The sequence below is a fragment of the Cnephaeus nilssonii genome (assembly GCF_951640355.1).
Source record: "Cnephaeus nilssonii genome assembly, chromosome: X".
Classification (NCBI taxonomy): Eukaryota; Metazoa; Chordata; class Mammalia; order Chiroptera; family Vespertilionidae; genus Cnephaeus; species Cnephaeus nilssonii.
Genome location: NC_137071.1, coordinates 113405618 through 113427231, shown reverse-complemented (window position 1 = coordinate 113427231; position 21614 = coordinate 113405618). Strand labels below are relative to the sequence as shown.

General features: G+C 41.1%; 1 protein-coding gene across 1 annotated transcript in view; it reads right to left on the bottom strand.

The window, feature by feature from the left end:
* The window catches only part of LOC307095417 (DDB1- and CUL4-associated factor 12-like protein 2), a gene marked incomplete at both ends in the record, with an annotated part of 172679 nt that overhangs the window by 115331 nt on the left and 35734 nt on the right, over nucleotides 1–21614 (bottom strand). The gene's annotated exons all lie outside the window — the stretch shown is intronic.

Sequence of the window (21614 nt, the reverse complement as noted above, 5' to 3'; positions counted from 1 at the left end):
ACTATCTCTTCTTTGATATGGGTTAATCAATGATAAGTATGCTCTTATTCAATTTTCTATCTTTTTATTCCCAGCCTCACACAGTGCATTTTCTCTAATATACTAGGTATCAGTAGATGCTTGTTGAATGAATGACTATCTAGATTATCTAGAACTTATAGCTATGCAATCGGTTGCTTACCTATTCAGAAGATAAGACTCTCTTTGAAGATAGGGGTCTTGTCTAATTCATGTCTATTTCCCTTACTACCTCACACATTTTGTTGAATATGCATACATCCAAAAAATTTTTTTTAATTGAATGGAATTGAGTAGAGAAAGGTATTAATGAGACTAAGACAATTTGTCCCATCTTGGAGTCATGCAGTTTGAACTCACACATACTATATACATATAGGCTGAATCTCTAAATATAATTTATGTTAACAACCTGGAAAATGTGATTTTTAAAATAATGGGCCAGAAAATGCTCATGGGTTAAAGCAGTGTTTGTGAAAGTGTGCTAGGGAAAATCTAGGGTTATACAGTGTTCTCAAGGAGGAAAATGAAAGCAGAACATAGAGCTCCATGACCTCCCTTGAAAAAATTATCTTTTATCGGTTGAATATATTACACTCATAAGTGTTCATTTCTATAAAGTGTTCTTGGGGTTTAAATAAGGAACCCCAATAAGTCTTACCACAATAAGTCTAGTTAATAGCCATCACTTCATATAGATACAAAAAAAAAGTGTTTTTTTTTATTCTTGTGATGAGAACTTTTAGGATTTACTGTCTTAACAAATTCAAGTGTACTACACAATAGCATTAACTATAGTCATGTTGTAGATTACATCCTTACTACTTATTTATCTTATAACTGGAAGTTTGTACCTTTCAACCACCTGCCCCTAATTTCCCTTCCTCCTACCAATCCCCTAACTCTGAATATATGGATTTCTAATCGATTTTTAATAGTCATCCTATTAATGCATTGAAACATTAAGAGTTAGAATTATCATACCAAAATGATTTGATTCGATTATATTGATGTCATAATCAGTGCTCCATCATATTATTTAAGTGGTATTAAAATTAAGACTGATTTCATTAAGCAATATGTCTTTCTATTCCCTTGAGAATATTCCTGGTATGAAGGTCAAAATTGTCAATTTTTCACAAATATAAAAATTGACTTGATGAAAAACCTAATCTTTTTTTCTATATTTTTTCTCAATGTATATTTGGAATTAATATGCAAAGCTTGAAACTTCTTTTTTCAGGAATGATGATGGTACATTGGGAAGAAATTAGCAGTCCTTGGTAAGACATCCCTTTATTGCAAAAGGTTTCAAATTGTGTCTCATGAGAATTTGTCCTGCTATCCAACATGATCTCTACTCATATGTGGCTATTGAGCTCTTGAAATGTAGCTAATCCAAATTGAGATATGCTATAATTGTAAAATACACATTATATTTTGGAGACTTAGTAAAAAAATGTAAATATCTCATCAATCATATTTACATTGATGACAGGTTGAAGCTAATATTTTTCATATATTGGGTTAAGTAAATATATCACTAAAATTAATTGCACCTATTTCTTCCTATTTTTTAACAAGACTTCTAGAAAGATTAAAATCATCTATGCATCTTATACTTTGTATTTCCACAGGACAGCACTACCCAAAAGTTTATCCAAAGCAGGGGATAAATTGTTGAAAGAAAACAAAAAGTCAGGTCTTTGAGTCCTACTTTTCTACTTCAACAAGAGCAGCTCTGATTTAATTTGTTCCACATAGTTGGCTTCTGCCTAAGACTTTTTTTTTTAAAAAAATGTTGCTAAGATAAAAAAAAACATTTTTATTAATTAAATAAAATATTTCATATTTAGGAATGAAATACATTGTCTTAGACACTTTATTACTATTGATTTCAGAGAGGAAAAGAGAGGGAGAGATAGAAACATCAATGAGAGAGAATATTGATTGGCTGCTTCCTGCACGCCCCAAAATGTGGATTGAGCCTGCAACCTGGGTATATGTTCTCACCCTGACCTCCTGGGTCAGGGGATATACCCAGTGACCTCCTGATTCACAGGTCCACATTCCACCACTGAGCAATGCCAGCTAGGTGCTGAGATACTTCTTATAAATCACTTATAACCCCCTCTATTTTGTTTTGTTCTTTTGTTCCTCCTCTACCTGGGATCTGATTCAATGACCATGCATTTCAATTTGCCTGAACAATTTGTAAACCTGCTGTCTCATTTTAATTATTAACATTGCCCCTTTTCCATCTTGTAAGTGTTCCACTTTAAATTGTAAGTTATATGGTCACCTTGGTTATGACCAATTTTTTCAGGTGTAACCTCAGAGTCCCTGACATCCTACCCTCACAGCATCCCTTTTACCTCCTGTCTCGGTTCCATGTTAACACTGCCATAAACACAGTGCTCTTGCCCATTAATGAGCAACTTAGAAACACAGAAGAATTAAAGCCTCATGAGCAAATCTTTGACCAATGGTAGGAGCAAATAAACTATTCTTTCTGCTTTCTCCTCACACTCTTCCCCACCAGGGAGTCTATATATAGTCTATATAACTTGGGGATGGGGTGGGGGTGCACAGGTAATCAATCCCATGAATCAGGTAATCACATTTAGTAGTGAAGCTCAATATAAGATCTATATGTTGCACTGTGTGGCCACTACCCAAAGTCAAATCTTCTCCTGTCACCTTATATTAGAACTCCCTTTCCCCTCTACTCCATTCCCTCTGGCAACCACCACACTGCTGTTTTTGTTCATGAGTTTCAATTTTATATCCCAGATATGAGCAAAATCATATGGTTCTTAGTTATTCTGACTGACTTATTTAACTTGGCAAAATATTCTCAAGGTCCATACATGCTGTTGCAAATGGCAGTATTTCTTATAATAAAGTAAGCTAGGGAAAATGTTATTAGGAAAATCATAAGGAAGAGAAAATAGATGCACAATGCAGATGTATATCAAATGGCTACATTATACACTTTAATTATATATAATTTTATTTGTTAACTAGAGGCCTGTCCCTCAGCATAGCCTGTGGGGATTGGGCCAAAACTGGCTCTCTTATATCCCCCGAGGGGTCCTGGATTGTGAGAGGGCGGTTCTCAGGCCATGCACACTGGAACGGGGCTCCCTCCTCTCTGGTTTCAGGTGTGTCACCTAAGAACCAGACCTGCCAAGTCACCGCAGCTCCGCAGCTCCTACATTGAGCATCTGCCCCCTGGTGTTCATTGTGTGTCATATCTACTGGTTGGACTGTCAGACAGTCTGATGGTCACTTAGGCTTTTATATATATATATATATATAGATGATACCTCAATAAATCTTTGAAAAAGTAATTGATCAACATCAGTGGCAGGGCCAGCAGTATAAAGAAATGGACAGTGTTTCAATCAGTCAATATATTGGGCAACAGTTGCAGAAAAATATAGCTTGAGGGTTTATATCTGAGTTCTGACCATATTGGCAAGCTATAAGAGAACCAGCACTTACCTTAGACCAGTGGTCGGCAAACTGCGGCTCGCGAGCCACATGCGGCTCATGAGCCATGGTTTGCCGCTCTGTTGACTAATGACTTTGCCGACCACTGCTAGACTAAATGTTACTGTGTAGTTGGAAGCTGTGAGGATTAGGCAATTGTAGCATATTGTGTGCAAAGAGGTAAAGGGTAGTATATGACAGTGGTCGGCAAACTCATTAGTCAACAGAACGGCAAACCGCGGCTCGCAAGCCACTGTTTGCTGACCACTGCCTTAGACAAAAAGATACATATTCCCCATGCATAAGGTTGATGTTGGTCTCAATAGTGGTCACTTGTAATGGTATCCATGTCCAGTAAAATAAAGATATTTGGGATTTAGACTGGTAGAAGCTTCAGGGAAGAGCAAGATAAAAAAGAGAGCAGAAATACCTGAAAACATATTCTGGAACACTCAGGTATAAACTCTCATATGTAAACAATTTGAAGCAGTGGGATGAAGGGTAGGATATAGATTGAATCACGTCTCCCCTCTTAATTTATATGCTGAAACCCTGACCCCTAATGTGATTTTATTTGGAGGTAAGGCATTTAAGTAGTTAATTAATGTTAAATGGGGTCATAAGGGTGTTGCCCTCATAGGAAAAATTAGTGTCTTTGTAAGAAAAGGCACAGGAGACCTCTCTCTCTCTCTCTCTCTCTCTCTCTCTCTCTCTCTCTCTCTCTCTCTCTCCTCTTTCTGTCTTTTTCTCTCTCTCCTTCTCATCTCCCAGAATCCAAATTAATAAGAACCAAGATTTGAAATTCGCAGAATCCAGAACTGTGAGAAATAAATTTCTGTTATTTTCAACATCCAGCCTATTGAATTTTGTTATGGCAGCTGGAGCAGACTAATACAGGGGGGATGACATTCATGTAGAATGGTTAAGGCTATGAGTTCCCTAGACTATATATATATATATAGAATATGCTAAGTGTCTGATGGTCTGACTGGTCGCTATGATGTGCACTGACCACCAGGGGGCAGACCCTCAACCTAGGAGCTGCCATGACGCGCACTGGTCATTTACAGAGAAATGGCACTGCGGACCTGGCACTCACAAGCAACACCCAGCTTCCCCCAAGTGAGACACAGGCCCTACCACCACCCCAGAGCGACACCCCACCAAATTGCAGCCGACACTGCCAAGACTCCATGGCGTAAAATGTGGCCCACAGCTCAGCCCAGCCTGGAAACGGTCGCTGTGGGCACCAGGTAATGATGTCACATAGCAATATCTGGCTTCCATTCCCTAGCGACTAGCGATTAGCCTCCTTGCAATTTTTTAGCCCAAGAACACAACTTGCTTTATAGTCAGGTGGAAACATTTCACACTTTAATCAAATGTCTATGAAGCATTTTCCCATGCCTCATCTCATTTGATCCTCACAGAAGTCCTGGAGTAGGTAGATAGGAGTCTCAATGGAATCCTATTTCCTTTTCATTAGCCTGAAAATGGAGATTTAGAAAGCTTAGAAACTTGACCCGACTGAAAAGAAGTAAGAAATGGTGGACCTTGAAAATGACTTCAGGTTTTCTCACTGCACAGAATATAGTCAAACACTGCTGCAGTTAAATATTTTACCCTTTGTTCTCTCTGCGTGATCTACAATAATAATCTTCTTCGTGTTGATATTTACTGCTGTGATGCTGACAATTACCTGAAAGAGAAGTTAGGGTGCTTCACTAGGCTGGAAAAAGTTTAGCTAAATCAGAAAGTAGGTCTAATTAAGCAAGTTTATTCTATATCTTATCTAGTAAAAGAGTAATATGCAAATTGTCTGTACCTCGGCTACACCCACAAGCCACGCCCACCAGCTAATCAGGAGCGAGTATGCAAATTAACCCAACCAAGATGGCTGAGGCCACAGAGCCGGCAGGAGGCTTGGGTTTCCCCAGCAATGGATGAAGCCAAGCTTCCTGCACACCCTGGCTGGCCCAGGCCTCCACTGAAATCTACAAAATTTCAATTATAGAAGATAAATAAATCCCAGATACCAGGGCTTCTGCTTGGGTCACCGGGGTGTGTGGCTGGCCTGCAAACCACCACAGGCCCATCGCCCAGGCCACCCCATGCCCCAAGGGAACCCCCACCCTGATCCAGGACACCCTTCAGGGCAAACCAACTGGCCCCCACCCATGCACCAGGCCTCTATCCTATCTAATAAAAGAGTAATATGCAAATTTACCATCACTCCAACACACACAATGGCTGCCCCATGTGGACACAAGATGGCTGCCACAAGATGGCCAGCAGGGGAAGGCAGTTGGGAGGGATCAGGCCAGCAGAGGAGCACAGTTGGGGGTGATCAAGCCTGCAGGGGAGGGCAGTTAGGGGTGACAAGGCTGGCAGAGGAGGGAAGTTGGGGGCGACTGGGCCTGCAGGGAAGGGCAGTTGGGGGGGACCCAGGTCTGCAGGGGAGAGCAGTTGGGGGGGACCAGTCCTGCAGGGGAGGGCACCTAGGGGTGACCAGGCCTGCAGGGGAGGGCAGTTAGGGGCAATCAGGCTGGCAGGGGAGCAGTTAGGCATCAATCAGGCTGGCAGGAGAGTGGTTAGGGGGTGATTAGGCTGGCAGGCAGAAGCGGTTAGGGGCAATCAGGAAGGCAGGCAGGCGAGCAGTTGGGAGCCAGCAGTCCTGGATTGTGAGAGGGATGTATGACTACCCGTTTAGGCCTAATCCTACCGGGATCGGGCCTAAATGGACAGTCGGACATCCCTCGAGGGGTCCCAGATTGGAAAGGGTGCAGGCTGGGCTGAGGAACACCCCCACCCCATGCACGAATTTCGTGCACCGGGCCTCTAGTGTATATATATATATAAAAGGCTAAGTTGACTTGCACATGCGCAATACATATAAAGCTCTCACTGGCGCCAATCACATGCGAGTGTTTCGATCTGCCATTGTTGATCATGAATTTGGTTGATACTTCTATTATAGAGAAAGGGTGAATAGTGATATTAAAATATTTTTTCTGATTAACTTCCTTTCAATGTGCATGAATCTGTGCACCAGACCACTAGTGAGATACATAGAAGTTCAGATATCCACCACAATTAATATTCAATGGATAGACACTGGGATTTGAGATGTAATGTTATGCTTAGAAAAAATCCATATGCTTCTACACTGAAGAATAATTCAATTTGAAGAATTACTATTTAAAACTGAAAAACAGTCTTACAGGTGCTGTAACTTCTCACATGGAGTCAGAAGATCTGATACAATGAGCATAGGTCAGGGCGAACTCATTTGTGACTTCAAACTGTTAGTGAAGTTGCATTTTTGAAGACAGAATCCCATATGGGGATCAAGGGTCCTACACTGGGAAAATATTTTTGATCAGTGCTCTTTGTTAGTTATATTCTGATTTCTGGAAGAATGTATATCACTTTGAATGGCTCCCTAAGGCAAAATCTTGTGAAGCTTAAGCAGAGGGGCAGCACAAGGCTAATGAAAGCCTTGGGATCTGTACAGGATAACAAAAAATACAGAGAGAAGAGCAGAAGATTGGAAACTTGGGAAATTCAGGGCCATGAACTTTTGCCATTTACAAATGTCAGGCACCCTGATCATCAGATAGAAATGTAGGATATTCATTATATGAAAAACAAAAGGATTAATTGGGTTTTCCTAAACCATGGAGATGATTTTCTGGTAATGTGATATACTTATGTATATTGTGAATATACATTTGATCTCATAAATAATTAGTTTCTTGAGAGATTTATGATTTTAATTCAACTTTGGGTGTAAGAAATATTGGAAGCCAATTTTGGCAACCGCCTTCAAAGAACAAGTACATATAAGGGAATGGATAAAAATAGTAAGAGCCCTTTTCTGTGGCTACTGGGATTATGAGTGGCAGTGTAGTGGTGAAGAATATAGGCTCTCAAGCTAGATTGACTGGTTTTGAATACAAACTTTCACACTTACAAGTGTGACACCCTAGGAATAAGACTTAAATACTCTGGTTCCTGGGTCGATGCTCAACCACTGAGCAACCCTGGCCAGGCCAAACTTAAGTACCCTGTACCTCCATTTCTTCATTTGTATAAGAGAAATAACATTTTCTGCCTCATTGTTGTGAGCATTAAATGAAATAATCAAAGGAAAAGCAACTATTACACTGTTAGCTATTATTTTCTTCAAAAATTTCAGAATTTTCCACAATAAATCTATATTAATTTAATAACATAAAAATCTTATATTAAAAGACATATAACACTATTTAAGATAGCCTTTTTAAAAAAATAGATTTTATTGATTTTTTACAGAGAGGAATAGAGAGGGATAGAGAGTTAGAAACATGAATGAGAGAGAAACATCGATCAGCTGCCTCCTGCACACCCCCTACTGGGGATGTGCCCGCAACCAAGGTACATGCCCTTGACCAGAATCGAACCCGGGACCTTTCAGTCCGCAGGCTGACGGTCTATCCACTGAGCCAAACCGGTTTCAGTGCTGAGGTAGCCTTTATTTTGTCTTGCAGCTTTCGATTTAGATAAGGTCTTGCAGCTTTCGATTTAGATAAGGTTTGAGATGAGAATATATTATTAGCCATTTATTTTGTAATCTAGCAAAACCAATCTGAATTATAGATGAAGAATGTAAATACACCCTACATTTTAATGCCCATAGCTCTTGCATTCCATTTCTGACAATGATCAACTGTGGGAATATACATGTTATTTAACCCCTTTTTATAAAATGAGGATAATAATACTGAGCTGTGTGCTCGTGGTGGTGATAAATTTACATACACATGAAAGTCTCCTCCCTGCATAGTGGCTTGCATACAATAGGCATTCAATCAATATTAGTTACCATTACCCACCACTCACCTTTAACAGGTTAGACCAAGTAGTCTGGCATGTACTATATTCCAGTACAGTATTTTTTTCAATATAGGAATCAATTCCTGGCCATTAAATATATCTTTTTGCTAATGTTTTCATATAGACAATTCCCAGAGGTACTTAGGTTGTGTGACCAAAACATAATTATATCATTTTTTTGCAATATCATTGGACAATCTGTAAGATATATCTTCAATGTCAGTTTTCTACATGGTATAAAAATGACTTGATCATTTCAGAAAGTTCCTCTAAGGGACACCAAATCCTTACTGAGTAAATAAATAAATAATTAAATCCATGTCCAGTTTGTAATTTCATTCTGTACAGTTTGATTAGCCTAAGATGTAAGTCAGGGAGATCTTTTAATATTAATGCCTCCATAGAGATGACATATCATCATCTGAGGTGTGAAGTGGCAGGTACCTATTCATAGCATGACAATTTATTTTTGACAAAAATACTAGAGCACTGCCAATATGGTAGCATATTTGACATTGAAGCTTTGCCCTGCAAAGAATGTCAAAATAGACTTGTAATTAATGTAAAATGTGAACACATAACCACTGAGGATATTATGGATGTCTTGTGATTTATAATGGTTGGAAGGACTTCTTTTGTCAATTTTTGTTCACTTCTATTTTGTGCATGGAATTGCCCTTGAGTAGTTAGCAATTGGTGTTTCATAGCCGATTTTGTGGCTAGGCACATCTCCAAACTCATAAGGTGAAATATCAATTGTAAAAAATGGAGGTTTATGTTCTCTATAATGTACTAGCAGAGGCTCTGAAGTCAATAACTGTTTGTTAGTATAAACAACCTTAAAACTGGAAATTCAGTGCCATAGATTATTAGACAGACCTACTCCCACAGTCCAAGCAGGTGGTACAGCTCAGCAGAAGTTGCCTTTTATGGAATAAAAGTTGATACATTGAATAATACCAGCACCCCCTTGAAGCCTGCCCTTTCCTAAAGACAGTTTAAAGACCTGTTTTGGTTTTGGAATAGTTATCTTACAAATAATATTAAACTAGAGGCCCAGTGCACGAAATTCATGCACGGGGGTGGAGGGGTGTTCCTCAGCCCAGCTTGCACCCTCTCCAATCTGGGACCCCTTGAGGGATGTCCGACTGCCCATTTAGGCACGATCCCACCGGACATCCCTCTGACAATCCAGGACTGCTGGCTCCCAACTGCTTGCCTGCCTGCCTTCCTGATTGCCCCTAACCACTTCTGCCTGCCAGTCTGATCACCCCCTAACTACTCCCATGCCAGCCTGATTGATGTCTAACTGCTCCACTGCCAGCCTGTTTGCCCCCAACTTCCCTCCTCTGCTGGCCTGGTCACCCCTAACTTCCCTCCTCTGCAGGGTTGATCGCCTCCAACTGCCCTCCCTTGCAGGCCTGGTCCCTCTCAACTGCCTTCCCTTGCAGGCCTGGTTACTCCCAACTGCCCTCCCCTGCTGGCCATCTTGTGCTGGCCATCTTGTGTCACAAATTACTTATCTCTCTGAGTCTCAATGTTCTCATCTGTAAAGTGGAAATAGTCCCCAGGTTTGATAGTCCCCAGGCTTGTATTGAATTAACTGAGTTTGCATCATCTCCAATCCACTAGTCTTACTATTTCAATATTTTACATTTAGAACTTCAGAATATAGAATTGTCAAGGTTAGCAATGACTTCCACATTGCTCTCTCAGCAGCATTCAACCCAGCTGACCATGTTCCCCCTTAAGCATTCTCCTCTCTTCACTTCGTATTCTCTTCTCTTCACTTCTGCGACACCACATTGTCTTTTTAAAAAATACTTTTATTTTTATTTTTATTGATTTCAGAGAGGAAGGGAGAGGGAGAGAGAGATTGAAACATCAATGATGAGAGAGAATCATTGACTGGCTGTCTCTTGCATGCCCCCTACTGGGGATCAAGCCCTCAACCTGGGCATGCGCCCTTGACGGGAATCAAACCCAGGACCCTTCAGTTTGCAGGCCAACACTCTACCCACTGAGAAAAACCAGCCAGGGCACCACATTGTCTAGATTGTCAACTGAGTTTGACATTTCTACTCAGGGTCCTTTGTGAGCTCAACTTTCTCCTTGCAATCTTGAAACCAGGCGTGTCTGAGAACTCACTGTTGGTGTCCTTCTGTTTTCGTCTCTATACTTCACTCTTCTTTTTTCCTCTATAATCACTTTCTAAGCAATTAAATTCTAGCATCATGGCTTTAAATACCATTTGTGATTTTCAAATTTCTATCTAAAACTGAGACCTCTATCCTGAATCCATATCTATATATTACAGTTTCCTTGATATTGCCACTCAGATGTTTAATAGGCATCTGCAATTAATATGTCAAAAAAGACCTCTTGATTTTCATCCAAAGCAACAACTTGTTGCTCATTCAATTATCTCCAGTTTACTAAATGCACAACAATAAAAAAAATCAAAGAAAGCATTGTCCTTTGCTTTCTTTGATTTTCCACATCCAATGCATTCCCTAATGCTATGATTTTATTTCCAAAACAAGTCCCCAATCAGGTCTTTCTCACTATCTCTAGTATCTCTGGTACTACCATCATGATCCAAAATGACAGATACTGTCACACTGAACTAATTAAACAGCCTCTCAATGGATATCACTGAGTCTATTCTTGACACTCACTATTGATTCTTCCCCTAATAAATAAAAGGAACATTTACTAGTAAAAATGCAAATCAAAGCACACCTTTTCCTTGTATACTTCAATGGAGTGACAGTGCTCACAGAATAAAACCCATACTTCTTACATCAACCCACAGGGTTTCTAAATGATCTAGTTCCTGATTACTTCTCCAACATGATCTTATGCCATTCCTACTCAATGAGCTATAGCCAAACAGGCCTCCATTTCCAACTTCCTAAACTCCTTTGTAACCTATGCCTTGTAGATTATATATATATATATATACTAGAAGCCCGGTGCATGAAATTCGTGCACGGCGGGGGGTTGTCCCTCAGCCCAGCCTGTGCCCTCTCCAATCTGGGACTCCTGGAGGGATGTCCGACTGTCTGTTTAGGCCCGATCCCACCAGGATCAGGCCTGAACGGGCAGTCGGACATCCCTGGGGGATCGGGCCTAAATGGGCAGTTGGACATCCCTCTCACAATCCAGGACTGCTGGCTCCCAACTGCTTGCCTGCTTGCCTTCCTGATTGCCCCTAACCGCTTCTGCCTGCCAGCCTGATCACCCCCTAACCACTCCGCTGCCAGCCTGGTTGATGCTTAACTGCTCCCCTGCCAGCCTGTTTGCCCCAAACTTCCCTCCTCTACCAGCCTGGTCACCCCTAACTGCCCTCTCCTACAGGGTTGATCACCTCCAACTGCCCTCCCTTGCAGGCCTGGTCCCTCACAACTGCCCTCCCTTGCAGGCCGGGTGCCTCCCAACTGCCCTCTCCTGCTGGCCATCTTGTGGTGGCCATCTTGTGTCCACATGGGGGCAGGATCTTTGACCACATGGGGACAGCTATATTGTGTGTTGCAGTGATGATCAATCTGCATATTACTCTTTTATTAGATAGGATAGAGGCCTGGTGCACGGGTGGGGGCCAGCTGGTTTGCCCTGAAGGGTGTCACAGATAAGGGTGGGGGTTCCCTTGGGGTGTGGGGCGGCCTGAGCGAGGGGCCTGTGGTGGTTTTCAGGCGGGCCATGCCCCCTGGCAACGCAAGCAGATGCCCTGGTATCTGGAATTTATTTTCCTTCTACAATTGAAACTTTGTAGCCTGGAGCGGGTGAGCCCGGCCGGGGTGTGCGGAAAGCTTTGCTTCCCCTGTTGCTGCCAGCAACCCTGACCTGCTCTCTCAAGCTCCATTCTGCTACCATTTGTTTGAATTTGTTTACCTTCTATAATTGAAACTTTGTAGCTTGAGTGGAGGCTTAGGCCTGCAATGGCTATGGAAAGCTTGGCTTACTCTGTTACCTGGGAAACCTTGCTCTCTGTGGCTGTAGCCATCTTGGATTGGGGTTAATTTGCATACTCGCCCTGATTGGCTGGTGGGCGTGGCTTGGCTGGTGGGTGTAGCTTATGTAGCAGAGTGATGGTTAATTTGCATATTACCATTTTATTAGAGAGGATATATATATTTTATATATATGTATATATATATATATATATTTTTTTTTTTAAATATATTTTATTGATTTTTTACAGAGAAGAAGGGAGAGGGATAGAGAGCTAGAAACATCGATGAGAGAGGAACATCGACCAGCTGCCTCCTGCACACCCCCCACCGGGGATGTGCCCGCAACCAACGTACATGCCCTTGACCGGAATCGAACCTGGGACCTTTCAGTCCGCAGGCCGACGCTCTATCCACTGAGCCAAACTGGTTTCGGCTATATGTATATATTTTATATGTATATATATAGTCTAAAGTTTTACATATGCCTCCTTTATCCCCGTTTGACTCCCCCCACCCCAGCCATTCCTAACCTGAGCAAGCCCCCACTGCTCCAGTGTCTGGATCCATTGGCTATGCTAATATGCAAGCATACAAGTCCTTTGATTGCTCTCTAACCCCCCTTCCCCTGCCATTTGTCTCTGGATCTATTCTTGTTCATCAATTTATGTTGGTCATTATATCCCACACTAGAGACCCAGTGCATGAAATTTGTGCATGGGTTGTGTGTGTGTCCCTTAGCCCAGCCTGCAACCTCTCCAATCTTGGACCCCTTGAGGGATGTCCGACTGCCCATTTAGGCCATCTCTCTCACAATTCAGGACTGCTGGTTCCCAAACACTCACTTACCTGCCTGCTTGATTGCCCCTAACCACTTTTGCCTGCCAGCCTGATCACCCCTAACCACTCCTCTGCCAGCCTGATCGACGCCTAACTGCTGCTGGTCCGATTGCCCCTAACTGCCTTCCCCTGCAGGCCTGGTACTCCCCAACTGTCCTCCCCTGCAGGCCTGGTCCCTCCCAACTTCCCTCCTCTGCTGGCCCAGTCACCCCTAACTGCCCTCCCCTGCAGGCCTGATCACCCCCAACTACCCTCCTCTGCCGGCCCAGTCACCCCTAACTGACCTCCCCTACAGGCCTGATCACCCCCAACTTCCCTCCTCTGCTGGCTCGGTTATTCCTAACTGCGCTCCCCTGCAGGCCTGATCGCCCACAACTGCCCTCCCCAGCAAGCTTGGTCATCCTTAACTGTCTTCCCCTGCAGGCCTGGTTCCCCCCAACTGCCCTCCCCTGCTGGCCTGATCTCCCACAACTGCACTCCCTTGCAGGCCTGGTCCCTCCCAACTGCCCTCCTCTGTTGGCCATCTTGTGGTGGCCATCTTGTGTCCACATGGGGGCAGCCAACTTGTGTGTTGGAGTGATGATAAATTTGCATATTACTCTTTTATTAGATAGGATATGAGGGAGATCATGTGATATTTATCTTTCTCTGACTGGCTTATTTCACTTAGCATAATGCTCTCCAGTTCCATCCGTGCTATTGCAAATGGTAAAAGTTCCTTCTTTTTAAAAGCAGCATAGTATTCCATTGTGTAGATGTACCACAGTTTTTTAATCCACTCATCTTCTGATGGGCACTTAGGTTGTTTCCAAACCTTAGCTACTGTAAATTGTGCTGCTATGAACATAGGGGTGCATATATCCTTTATGATTGGTGTTTCTGGTTTCTTGGGATATACTCCTAGAAGTGGGATTACTGGGTCAAATGGGAGTTCCATTTTTAACTTTTTGATGAAACTCCATACTGTCTTCCACAGTGGCTGCACCAGTCTGCTTTCCCACCAGCAGTGAAGAAGGGTTCCTTTTTTTCCACATCCTCTCCAGCACTTGTCATTTGTTGATTTGTTGATGATAGCCGTTCTGACAGGTGTGAGATGGTACCTCATTGTTATTTTGATTTGCATCTCTCAGATGATTAGTGACTGAACATGTTTTCATATGTCTCTTGGCTTTCTGAATGTCCTCTTTCAAAAAGTGTCTATTTAAATCCTTTGCACATTTTTATTGGATTGTGTATCTTCCCTTTGTTAAGCTGTATGAATTCCTTGTAAATGTTGGAGATTAAACCATTATCAGAGATAAAATTGGCAAATATGTTCTCCCATGCAGTGGTCTTTCTTGTCCTTTTGTTGATGGTTTCTTTTGCTGTGCAGAAGCTTTTTATTTTGATGTAGTCCCATTTGTTTATTTTCTCTTTAGTTTCCATTGTCCTAGGAGCTGTATTGGTAAAGATATTGCTACGACCAATGTCTGCTATTTTGTTGCCTATGGCTTCTTCTAAGACTTTTATGGTTTCCCATCTGATGTTTATGTCCTTTATCCATTTTGAGTTTATTTTTGTGTATGGTGTAAGTTGGTAGTCTAGTTTCATTTTTTTTTGCAAGTACCTGTCCAATTTTCCCAACACCATTTATTGAAGAGACTGTCTTGTCTCCATTGTATGCTCTTGCCTTCTTTGTCAAATATTAATTGAACATATTGGCTTGTGTCAATCTCTGGGTTCTCTGTTCTCTTCCCTTGGTCTATATGTCTGTTGTTGTGCCAGTACCAGGCAGTTTTTAGAACAGTGGCTTTGTAGTATAGCTTGATATATGGTATTATGATCCCTCCAACATTGTTCTTCTTTCCCAAGATTTCTGCAGCAATTCGGGTTCTTTTTGTATTCCAGATGAATTTTTGGAGAATTTGTTCCAGGTCTTTGAAGTATGCTGTTGGTATTTTAATGGGGATTGTGTTGAATCTATAGATTGCTTTGGGTAGTATGGACATTTTAATGATGTTGATTCTACCAATCCATAAACATGGTAAATTCTTCCATTTGTTCATGTCTTCCTCTATCTCTTTTTTTAGCATCCTGAAATTTTCTGACTACATATCCTTTGTCTCCTTGGTTAAGTTTATTTCTAGGTATCTTAATTTTTTTGTTGCAATGGTAAATGAGATAGCCTTTTTAATTTCTCTTTCTGTGAGTTCATTATTGGTGTATAGAAAAACCATAGACTTCTGGGTGTTAATTTTTTATCCTTCTACATTGCCAAATTCATTTATTCAGCCTAGTAGTTTTTTGATGGAGTATTTGGGGTTTTCTATGTACAATATGATGTCATCTGAGAATAAGGACAGTTTTACTTCTTTTCCAATTTGGATGCCTTTTATTTCTTCTTGTCTGATCGCAATGGCTAGTACTTCCAGTACTATGTTGAAGAGGAGTGGTGAGAGTGAGCATCCCTGTTTTGTTCCTGGTCTGAGGGGAAATGGGTTTAGTTTTTGCCCATTGAGTATGATGTTGGCTGTGGGTTTGTCATATATGGCTTTTATTATGCTGAGGTATGATCCTTCTATTCACACCATGCTGAGAGTTTTTATCAAGAAAGGGTGTTGGATTTTGTCAAATGCTTTTTTCACATCAGTGGATATTATTAGTTTGTTTTTATCTCTCAGTTTGTTTATGTGGTGTATCACATTTATTGATTTGCGGATGTTGTACTATCCTTGCATCCCTGGGATAAATCCCACTTGGTCGTGTTGTATGATCTTTCTAATGTAATGCTGGATTCGATTTGCTAGAATTTTGTTGTGGATTTTGGTGTCTATGTTCATGCGGGATATTGGCCTATAATTCTCTCTTTGTATTGTCTTTATCTCGTTTTGTGATTAGGGTAATGCTGGCTTCATAGAAAGAGTTTGGAAGTGTTCCTTCCTCTTGAATTTTTCTGAATATTCTGAGGAAGATATGTTTTATTTCTTCTTTGAATGTTTGATAAAACTCCCCTGTGAAGCTGTCTGATCCAGGGCTTATTTGTGGAAAGTTTTTTTATTACTCTTTCAATTTCCTCCATAATCATCAGCCTATTCAGATTGTTTGATTCCTCCTGGTTGAGTTTTGGAAGGTCGTATTTTCTTTAGGAATATTTACATTTCTTCTAGGTTGGCTAGTTTGTTGGAGTAGAGTTGTTCATAGTATTTTTTTTTTTACTATTCTTGGCATTTCTATAGGGTCTGCTGTTATTTCACCTCTTTCATTTATGATTTTGTTTATCTGGGTCCTCTCTCTTTGCTTCTTGGTGAGCCTGGCTAGAGGTTTATCAACCATGTTTATCCTTTCAAAGAACCAGGTCTTGGTTCCATTGATCTTTTGTATTGTATTTTTGGTCTCTATGTCATTTATTTCTGCTCTGATCTGTATTATCTCCTTCCTTCTGATCTCCCTGGGATTTTCTTATTGCTGTCTTTCTAATTCTTAAAGTTCCAGAATTAGATGGTGTATTACCAGTTTTTCATTTCTTTTTTTTTTTTTTTTTTTTTTTGGTAGTGCTGTAATGCTATGAACTTCCCTCTCAGGACTGCTTACACTGTGTCCCAAAGATTTTGGATTGTTGTGTTTTCATTGTCATTTGTTTCCAGTGTTTTCATTGTCATTTGTTTCTAGGATGTGTTTTATTTCCTCTTTGATCTCTTTGGTAAATCACTCATTGTTTAATAGTGTGCTATTTAGCCTCCAAGTGTTTGAATTTTTGTGATTGTTTTTACTGTAATTGATTTCTAATTTTATGCCATTGTGATCTGAGAAGATGCTTGGTATGATTTCAATCCTCTTGAATTTGAAGATACTTTGCCTGTGTCCCAATATATGGTCTATCTTTGAAAATGTACCATGTGCACTTGAGAAGAATTTATATTTTGTTGTTTTGGGGTGGAATGTTCTAAAGATGTCAATTAAGTATATCTGATCTAGTGAGTCATTTAAAATTGCTTTCTTTGCTAATTTTTTTGTCTAGAGGATTTATCCAGTTATGTTAATGGGGTATTAAAGTCTCCTACTATGATTGTGTTGCTGTCAATCTCTCCCCTGATATCTTCCAGAAGTTTTTTTTTTTAATGTATTTGGGTGCTCCTGCATTAGGTGCATAAATGTTTACCAGAGTTATATCCTCTTGTTGTATCAATCCCTTGGGAATTATGAAGTGGCTTTTATTGTTTCTTGCTATGGTCTTCACTTTGAGGTATATTTTGTCAGATATAAATATTGCTACTCCAGCTTTTTTTTCTTCATTTCCATTTACTTGATTGATATTTTTCCATCCCTTCACTTTCAGTATATGTGAGTCCCTTGTTCTGAGGTGGGTCTCCTGTAGACAGCAGATTTATGGGTCATGTTTTCTTATCCATTCACTCACTCAATGTCTTTTGATTGGAGCATTTAATCCATTTACGCTTAATGTTATTATTGACAGGTACTTGTTTCTAGCCATTTGTGTACTTTTTGCCTGTGTTCCTTCCTTCCTTTTTATTTCTTCTTTTTATAGCATTCCCTTTAGCATTTCTTGAATTGCTGGCTTGGTAGTGATAAACTCCCTTAGCCTTTTTTTGTCTGAAAACCTCCTGATTTCCCCTTCAATTTTCATTGATAGTCTTGCTGGACAGATTATTCTTGAATTCAGTCCTTTGCTTTGCATCACTTTGATACCTCCTTCCATTCCCTTTTAGCTTGATTTGTTTCTGTTGTGAAATCATTTGATAAACTGATGGGGGATCTTTTGTAGGTAACTCTGTCTCTCTCTTGCAGCCTTTAAGATTCTCTCTTTGCTGTTAACATTTGCCATTGTAATTATGACATGTCTTGGTGTAGGTCTTTCGGGATTCTTCTTGCTTGGGAATCTCTGTACTTGTGTAACTTTTTTCTTCCCCATATTTGGGAAGATTTCTGTCATTATTTCTTCAAATAGATTTTCTAATCCTTGCTGCTCTTCTTGTCCTTCTGGCAGCCCTATTATATGTATGTTACTTCATTTCGTGTTGTCCCAAAGCTCTCTTAGGCTCTCCTCCTGCTTTTTAATTTTTTTCTCCAGTTGCTGTTCAGATTGAGCTTGTTTCTCTACCTTATCTTCTAACTCACTAATTTGGTCCTCTGCTTTGTCTAGTCTACTATTGAGACTTTCCATTGTGTTTTTGATTGCAGCTATATCACTTTTGATTTCTTCCTGATTTTTGCATAGGTTGTTGATTTTCTTATCCATCTGGTGTATGAACTGGATGACCATTACTCTGAATTCTTTTTCTGTCATGTTGCATTTTTCCATTTCACTAATTTTCTTTCTTGGCAACTCCTCATTTCCTTTCCTCCAGGGATTGTGTCATCTCCCAATTCTGACTATCTCCAGAAGATTAAAGAATTGAGTATCAGAGTCTCTGTTGCTTGGTGCAGCCTCGAGCTGAGAATCAGGGTCCCTGTGTGTGCATGCACCAAGAATTGGAGTCACTGGCTGTTAGTGTGAATGCACTGGTATTCAGGAATCCCAGGCACATGCAATGAGAAAGAGTCAAGTCACTGGTGCTCAGTGCTGCCTCTCGCCCAGAGAATCAGGGTCCCAGTATGCTTGGGGGACCGGGTTGCACAGTAGCACTGTGTTGGCAGGATATCCACTCCTGTGCTGTGGAGAACAGACTTCTTTGTGTGCTTGTTCAGAATCGACATCAGGTGCCCTGCATGGGCATGGGGTTTGGTCAACTGATTGCATTGTGGGGAACAGATTCCCAGTGTCTGTGTGCTCCCAGGCTCAAATTTCTGTAGTGGCGTGGCATCCCTGTGCGAGTTTGGGTCTAGAAGTTCCTATGGGACTGCCCTGAGCCTGTGGAGAGGGGGATAAGCTCTGTGACTGACAGAAATCTGCTGCCGGAATGTCTGGATTCTTGGTGTCTGTGGATCTGCAGCTGTGGTCACAGGTCTCTGTCCCCAGTGGCTGCAGGGTCCTGGTTTGTGTCTGAGACCAGACTGGGTGGTTCTGAGGCCAGGATCCTAGTCTCAAGCAGCTGTGTTTTTCAAGATGGCGTGGTCTCTATGCTCGCACTGGCTGCCCCCAGAGTGTCCGCAGTGGCAGTGGGGCTCTGCTGTCTAAGACTGCCAGATTTGGCAGCCCCTTAGAAGACCTGCAGGATCTAACTGTCCTTAGCACATACACACACACACCACACAGGTTCACACACTCCTCTATCGCTCCCTCACTCTCTCACACTTTTTCCCTCCCTACCTTCCTGCCCATCACCATCTTCAGAATTGCTGTTTGCCATTTTAATTATAATGTGTTTTTTTGGGTTCATCTTGTTTGGGACTCTCTGAGCTTCTTGGCCTTGTGTGAGTTTTTTCTTCTTCCCAATATCAGGGAAGTTTTCTGTCATTATTTCTTCAAACAGGTTTTCTACTCTGTGCTCAGTTTCCTCTCCTTCTGGCACCCCTATTATGCAGATGTTGTTTCATTTAGTGTTGTCCCAAAGTTCTCTTAGGCTCTCTTCCTGTTTTGTAAGTGTTTTTTTTTTTTTTTTCCCATTTGCTGCTCTGCTTGGGAATTTTTTTCTATCTTGTCTTTTATATCTCTGATGTGGTCCTCCACTTCTTCTAGTCTACTGTTAATGCTTTCTATGGTGTACTTTATTGCAGCAATGTCATTTTTCATTTCTTCTTGATTCTTCTTCATTTTCTCTTGGTTGTTACACATATTGTTGATTTTGTCTTCCATTCTTTTCAGCGTCCTTGTGACCATTGCTCAGAATTCTTTCTCTGACATATTGCTTGCCTCCATTTCATTTACTTTTCTGGTGATTCCTTCTTTTCTTTCATATGAGGGCTGTTTTTTTTGTCTCCCCATGTTTGCTCCTCTTAGGGTGTCTGGTTATGTAGGTCTCCCTCTCCCGTGTTGATTTAAAGGCACAAAATACAACACAGAAAGACACAACACACGGGGCACCAAACACAAATGTATTCATGATACCAATAACCCCAAACAAAGGTGACCACCAGAGAAAAGAGAATTAGGGGAGAAAAAAGAGTGCCAAAAATGATATTGAGAAAAGGGAAAAGTGTAAGAAAGAAAAGAAGGAGAAGAAAAAAGATGGGGAAAATATATGTATATGGGGAGCAAACTCCAAACAACCAACAGCTAATCCAAAAAATGCAAACAACAAACACCCAAACAACACACACCCAGCTGTATCTGATGAGGCAGAGCTTAGGCAATCTCTGACCTTCCTGCCCATGGATTGACTCACCAGCTGTGTTTAATTAGCCAATTCCAGGTGGATGTTATTGGATTCAGCTGTTCCTTCTATCTGTTCTGTGAGAAGATGCAGGGCCTGTTCACATATTCGGCACCGCTTTGTCTCCCCATGGACAAACTTTTTAGGCATCTGCAGCTGGAGAGGCTGGAGTCTTGATGTTCGTGGGTTTGCAGCTGAGGCCCCTGGTCCCTGGGCATTGTGGTTGTAGGCTCCTGGGAGGTATCCAAGGTATCCGTGGTTGAAGGTAAGGCTGGGCTTCTGATCACAGCCGCTCTCCTCTTCAAGATGGCATGGTCTCTGTGTAAGAGCCGGCTGCTCTGGGAGAGATTTCAGTAGTAGTAGAGTCTGCCCCACCAGGGGATCCTGGTCTGCAAGTCCCCATCAGTCCTGTGGAATATAGCTGTCCCTAACTCACAAATACAGCCACTCCTCACACATCCACACACTCTCCTTTCACTCTTTCACTCACACACTATCTTGCAGCCAGCCTTCCAGTTGGCCACCATCTTGGATCCTGCCTTGTATATTTTGATCCCATATCCTTCTATAGCTGACTTCTTTTCATCTCAGACCAAATGTCACCTCCTCAGAGAGGTCTTTCTTAACCCCCACCCCCATTTATACTATCCTATCACACTGTTTACATCATTTATAGCACCTAATATAATCTATAATTATCTTGTTCATTTACATGTTTATGTTTCCTCAAGTACAATGTATACCCTATGTAAGCAAGGATGTTGTTTTCTAGAATAGTTTCTATGTCTTAGTATTGTTCAAAATGTATTTGTAAAATGGAGAATTATACAAACAATGTATATGATCATTATTTAGAACAATGTCTCTGGTCAAAAAATGGTAATTATAATTAATATTAAATGAGAAAGTAAATATGAGAAGGAGGATAGAAAAGGAAAAGGAGGGCAGTGGACGGATAAGAAAAAAGAGGGAGGACATGGGAAGAAGGTGAGGAATTTCTTAAGTATTTCTATAAATTTATACTTTATTGATTCAATGGTAAGAAAATGATACAAAAATGCTAAAAAAAACTATTTCCATTAAACTATGGGAAATTATAGGGGGGAAGTAAATTTTGAACTTACAGATAATACTGATAGCTCTCACCATGAGGGATGATTGGACTCATTTGTAGCATCAATTC